Below are 6,020 nucleotides of genomic sequence, written 5' to 3'. Positions count from 1 at the left end.
CCTAAAGTCCTGACTCTCAGGAGGCTGAGGTCAGAGGATCACTTGACCCTAGGAGTTCAAGACCAGCCTGAGCAACATAGTGAAACCTTACCTAAAAACCCAATCCAAAGCCAAACCTTTCTGTTGTTTATGCTTCCCAGTCTGTCTTACTTTGTTATAGCAGCCTGAGCTGACTAATATCTGTGGTTAAAAAAAAAAAGAATTGGGAGTACTTTCAAGTGCAAGTAACATATCTGATGAAGAGTGACTCACTAGTGTCACAGAGACACTTTAATTCTCTCCTGTGACAAGGAGTGAGGAGACAGACAACTCTACGGTGCCCTTGAAGACCCCAGCTCACCCCAGGTCTGCACTCTGCTTTCTGAATTGGGACTTCAGTCTCTGAGTTTCTGTAAAGGGGGCCCAAGAGGGCAGGTTGAGAAGGAGCCAGCTCTGGGCAGAACCAGAGAGTGACTGGCTATCCTTGCTGTGGGGCCCAGAACTATGTGCCCTTGGGCTGGGGTTGGATGACTGTTGGCCGCCGACTTTGACTCCCAGCCCTAAGCCACCTGGTCCAGTGTCTGCCTTTAGGCAGAGCCAGGCGTCCATCCAGCATAGACAGCTCATTATATTTGACTATTTTTCATTCCTGGCAACATCATTAGAAGGATATGCAAATTATAAAATCAACTCAATTTGTTTCACAGAACAAAGAACGACATTTAATCAGCACAATAAATACTTACATGTGGCCATTTGCTGCATAAAACGACAGTTAATGAAGAATTAGTAGAAGGAAAAGTTTGAAGGGCAGAGAAATAGACAAAAGAGCTGAGAGAGACCTTAGTTGTGATGAAGTGAATAAAGAGCCAAAGGGACCAGGGGCCTGAGGCTGCTCATTCATTCATTCATTCATTCATTCAATAGCTACTTATTGATAGCTCACTAGGTTCCAGATATTAGGCATTGAAAACAGATGGATCAAAACAGATACTATTTCTGTCTTATGAGAATTATACAACCCTGGGAGGAGGAAGTTGTTATGGTTTATATCTAGATGTACCCCAAAGCCTCATGTCCTCATGGGGCTTTTGGGAATGACTGGATCATGGGTGTGTGATACCAGTTTGTGGCTGTAGATTAGTCCACTAATTGGTTTTGCACAGTTCTGGGTGTGGGTGAAGGACTTATTGAAGAAGGAAGACCCACCCTGCATGTGGGTGGAACCAACCAATAGGCTTGTAGCCTAGATGGAATAAAAAGGGAAAGAAGAATCAAGTCTCACTGCTTCCTGCCTGCCATGCCATGAACTCTTGCCCCTCTGCCATGCCACCCTACTGTGGAGTCTGCCAACTACAGGCTGTCAGCTAAACTAAATCTTTTCTCCTTTAACTTGTGGGAGTTGGATATTTTGTCCCAGCAATGAGAAAGTAACTAAGAAGTCATTCATCAAATAACTCTATGAATATCTGTGTCATTACAGATGATAATATGTTCTATAAAGAGGGAGTGTTAGTCAGCTTTCTGCCACTGTAACAAAGTATCCAAGGTTATAAAGAGGAAAAGTCTATGTTGGCTCACAGGTTTGGAGATTCCAGTCCCTGATCAGTTAGCCTATTGCTTAGGGCCTGTGGTGAGGTAGCATGTCATGGTGGGAGCCAAGGAACAAACAAAGTGAGAAGTGACTTGGGTCCTAAAATCTCTTTTGAAGGCACATCCCCAATGACCTAAAGACCTCTCATAAAGTCCTACTCTTAAAGTTTCCACCACTTCCTAATAGTTCTGTCATGGAAGCCAAGCTTTAAGGGATATTCCAGATCTAAACCATAGCAGGCATAGAGGGCTCTGCCTGGTCAGGAGAAGGAGAAAGTCTTCCATAAGGAAGGGATGAGATCATTAGGATTAATAAACACCAACAGGGCAGAAGTTGGAATGGTGGGTGGGTATGGTCCACATGGGAGCAGCCTATGCAAAAGTCCTGAGGTGGGGGCCTCAAGGTGCTGAGTGAGACCATAGAGATGGAGAACACAGTGGGAGGGCACAACTAGAGAGGTACCCAGGGCCAGATCAAGCAGGGTCATACTGTGGTACGGTAGGGAGCTTGGGTCTGTATGCTGTTATAGCTGTAAGATCTATGTTTTAAGATTATTCTGGCTTCTGCGGAGAAATGGATGTAGGGGCCAAATGGAGGCCAGAAGGCTAATTACAAGGTCTTTGAGATTGAGCAGGCAAAAAGCAATGATGGCTTGGACTCAGACCATTTTCTCAGTCTTGGCACTGTGGACACACTGGGTACTTCTTTGTTGTGGGGGTCATTTTACACATTGTAGGATGCTTAGCAGCATCCCTGTCTTCTTCTACCCACTGGATGCCACTAGAATCCCCTGAAATTATGAAAACTAAAAATGTCTTCAAATATTACCAAATGTCTCCTGGGGAAGGGGCAAAATTGGCCCCTGTTGAGAACCACAGACTAGGAGGGTGAGGGTGGAATTGGAGGGAAGTGGGTGGAGAGAAGGATGAGCGCCAGGTGACTAGGACTTGGCAATGGAACATGAAAGGTATGGGATAAGAAGTGTCAAGGGTGACTCTGTGCCACAGAGCAGGTGTTGGTGCCACCCACTGACATGAGGAGCAGTGGAGCAGAGCCTAGTCTGGAGGGCACAGGGAGTGGAAGTTTGCTGTGTTCTATTGTGAACTGGTGGTGAACAGAGATGTCATTTTCTCTTACTTGGTCTTAGTTTTCTCACCTCATAAGACAATGTGCTTGATGGAGGACAGCAGAAATATAAAGATGCCACCCTTCTTCCTGCACCTGAGGCTGACATAACTAAAGGATTGTGGTTTGCAGAACTGGATGCCTCCCCAGAACTCTGCAACAAATACCAGTGGCAGTATGATATGGAAGAGAAAATGTATTTGCCATCCCTAGACTTGAAATATATGGCAGTCTCTTCTAACTTGCCACAGTGTTGACTTCTTCTTCATGAGGATCAAAGCATGTCTGATGAATGCTGGCCACTGCGATGGGGGCACAAGACACCCAATCAGGTCAAATTCTTATTGTGCTGTGTGAGTCAGCTTTCCATCACTGTGACAAAATGCCTGAGAATGACAACTTAAAGGAGGAAAGATTCATTTCAGTCCATGGTATTAGAGTTTCAGTCCATGGTCAGCTAACTCCATGGCTTTAGGTCTGTGGTGAGGCAGAAATATCATGGCGGAATGGTGTGGTGGGGGAAAACTGCTCACCTCATGGCAGCCAGGAAGAAGAGAGAGAGGAAAGAGCCTGAGAGGAAGGGACAAAATATACCCTTCAAAGGCATGTTCGCAGTGACCTCCTTCATCCAATTAGGCCCTCCCTCCTAATAAGCCTTTCAATCAATGGATTAAACCTGTATGAAGTTATAGCCCTTGCAATCCAATCTCTTTCCCAAAGCCCATCAGCTGGCAACCAAGCCTTCAACACAATGAGTCTTTTGGGGGACATTTTGGGTTCCAACTATAACACACATCATCCATCCCTGGAGAGAGTACTCCCTTCATGCCAGTTATTTCAAATACTCAAGAGGCTTTGGAAGTCACTCTTGCCAGAGTCCGGTGGCTGGGGAATGACCCTGCTTTTCAGAGCCTTTGCTGCTATCTTTCTTTTCTTGCTAGCCCTGTCCCTGAAATTGTCTGTCTGCCTCAGTCTCTATATGACCCAAATCCTTCTTCACCTCATCCATGCGCTCCGACACTTCTCAGTCAGCTCCTAATGCAGTGTGGAAATAGTTGTGCCCCCAATCCAGTCTCACATTCCATGGTTTCAGGTACCTGTGGTCAAGGACAGTCTGAAAATATTTGTCTTGACTCTTTTATGAGAGAGCACGTTCACATAACATTTGTTACAGTCAGTCATTATAAGTGTCCTATTTCATTATCACCCTGTATTATTAATCTCTTCCTGTGCCTAATTTATAAATTAAACTTTATCATAGGTACCTATGTATAGAAAAAAAACAGAGTGCATGCAGGGGTTGTGTTATCCACTGTTTCAGGAATCCACTTGAGGTCTTGGAACACTTCCCCCATGGATAAAGGGTGACTACTATAGATAGTGATTTTTTTCACTTTCATTCAAAAGCACTTTATGTTTCCCGTTAGTGCTTTTAAAATGCAGATGCATGAAATGTGAATTTTAAAATATTTGTCTTCCTTCCAACTTGAATGATGTAGCAAATCCTCTACTAGAATCATCCTATACTCCTGTAGTGGATTAAAGTGTGTGTGTGTGCGTGTGTGTATGTCTCTCCCAAAAATATGTTCAAGTCCTAAACCCCGAATTTATGCCTGTGACGTTATTTGGAAATAAGGTCTTTGCAAATGCAGTCAAATTAATATGAAGTCATAGTGGATTAGGATGGGTCTCAATCCAATAGCTGGTGTCCTTATAAGAAGAGGGAAATTTGGACACTGACACACAAGGAGAGCACCATGTGACAATGGAGGCAGAGATGGGAGCGATGCATCTACAAACCAAGGATCTTGAGGTTTGCCAGCAGCCATAAGAAGCCAAGAAACAGGCCTAGAACAGATTCTCCCTGCCACCTCCACTTGGTCTCACTGAAGGAGCCAACCTGGCCAACACCTTGATTTCAGACTTCCGGCCTCCCAAAGTCTGTGAGATGCCTTCATCCCTATTGTTCCAAGGTGCCCCATCTGTGGCAGTTTGTAACAACAGCCCTGAGAAATTAATACAACCCCAACCCCAAATCCCTGGGAATGAGGCTGCTGTTTATGTGGGGGCTGTGTGTGGACTTTCTCTCTCTGAGTCAGTGGCAGCAATGGGGAAGCAGGGCTCCCTCCCACTCGCCTCCTCAATCTTAGGCCTAGGACAGGCCCCTGCTTCTGAGGATCACATGTTCCTTGTCATGGTTTAAATCTAAAATGGCCCCAAAGCCTCAAGTGTTTGAAAGGTGATTGGATCACGTGTGCGCTACAGTGGACTTGCTGTTAGGAGGTGCGACTTGGCTAGTGGCGGGTCTCTGCAGGTGTGACCTAGAAGATGCTATTCTTGTCCTCAGGTACTTCCTTCTTTCTCTGCTTCCTTGCTGCCATGACATGAGCAGCTTTCCTTTGCACCAGACCTTTCTACCATGCAGTTTCTGCATTGGAACCGTCAGCCATGGACTGAACCTCTCCTTGCTCAGACTCTTGGGGGAGGGGTCTGTGATTCTTGAGGCTCTGTCCCTGTGGTGGGACCACAGACTCCAGTGTGGCCTGCTGTGATCTCTGCCCTGTGTTTGATCCTTGTGTGCAGGATCCAATCTCACATTCACCTAATCCCTTCCCTTGCTTCACCTTTATCTAGCCCTTTGGGTCTTTGTTTAACATGTTCATCCTTTGTTCATTGTGGATATTGTGACACTACTTTTGATTTTGCAAAGTGTCGTGTACCTTCATGCCTAAGTTTTTGGCATGCCTTTCCATTTTCAGCTAAGCATGTGCCTCCGCTAGTCCCACTCCTGGCCCCCTCCCACTTGCAACAAGACTGATCTATGTAACAAGTGGATAATTCAGAATGTGACTTCTGAGGCTGGGGCACAAAAGACACTGCAGCTTTCACTTTGGTCTCTTTTGTCCCAGCTCTGATAGAAACTGGCTGCCAATCAATGAGGACATAAAGTGGCTTGGTGGAGATGCTGGCAGTGAGAAGCTGGGGCTTCAGGGTGCCAGCCACGTGGAAAGGTACCTTGGAAGCAGGTCTTCCAGCCCATGAGCTCAGCGAATATGTGAATGAATGATTGCTCCCAAATCCTGACTCAGAGGAACCACAGATATAATAAATGATCATCGCTGCTTTAATCCCTGAAGTCTTGAGGTTACTTATTATATAGCATTACTAACTGATACAGTTCCCTTTCATCATATCTACTATGCCCTTCCCTCTGTCTCCCTGGTCTTCTCCTTTGGCTCTTCAGATTGTCTCACTGAGGGTCTTGGAACACATACAGCCTCTTCCAGGGAGCCTTCCTAAGTGTCCCCATCTGGGTTAACTG

This window comes from Heterocephalus glaber, unplaced genomic scaffold (genome assembly GCF_053883595.1).
Source record: "Heterocephalus glaber isolate CG9 unplaced genomic scaffold, H.glaber_assembly_v1.0 deba00000347, whole genome shotgun sequence".
NCBI classification, from domain to species: Eukaryota; Metazoa; Chordata; class Mammalia; order Rodentia; family Bathyergidae; genus Heterocephalus; species Heterocephalus glaber.
The sequence above is the reverse complement of the archived record's forward strand: the minus strand, read 5'-3'. Positions refer to the sequence as shown.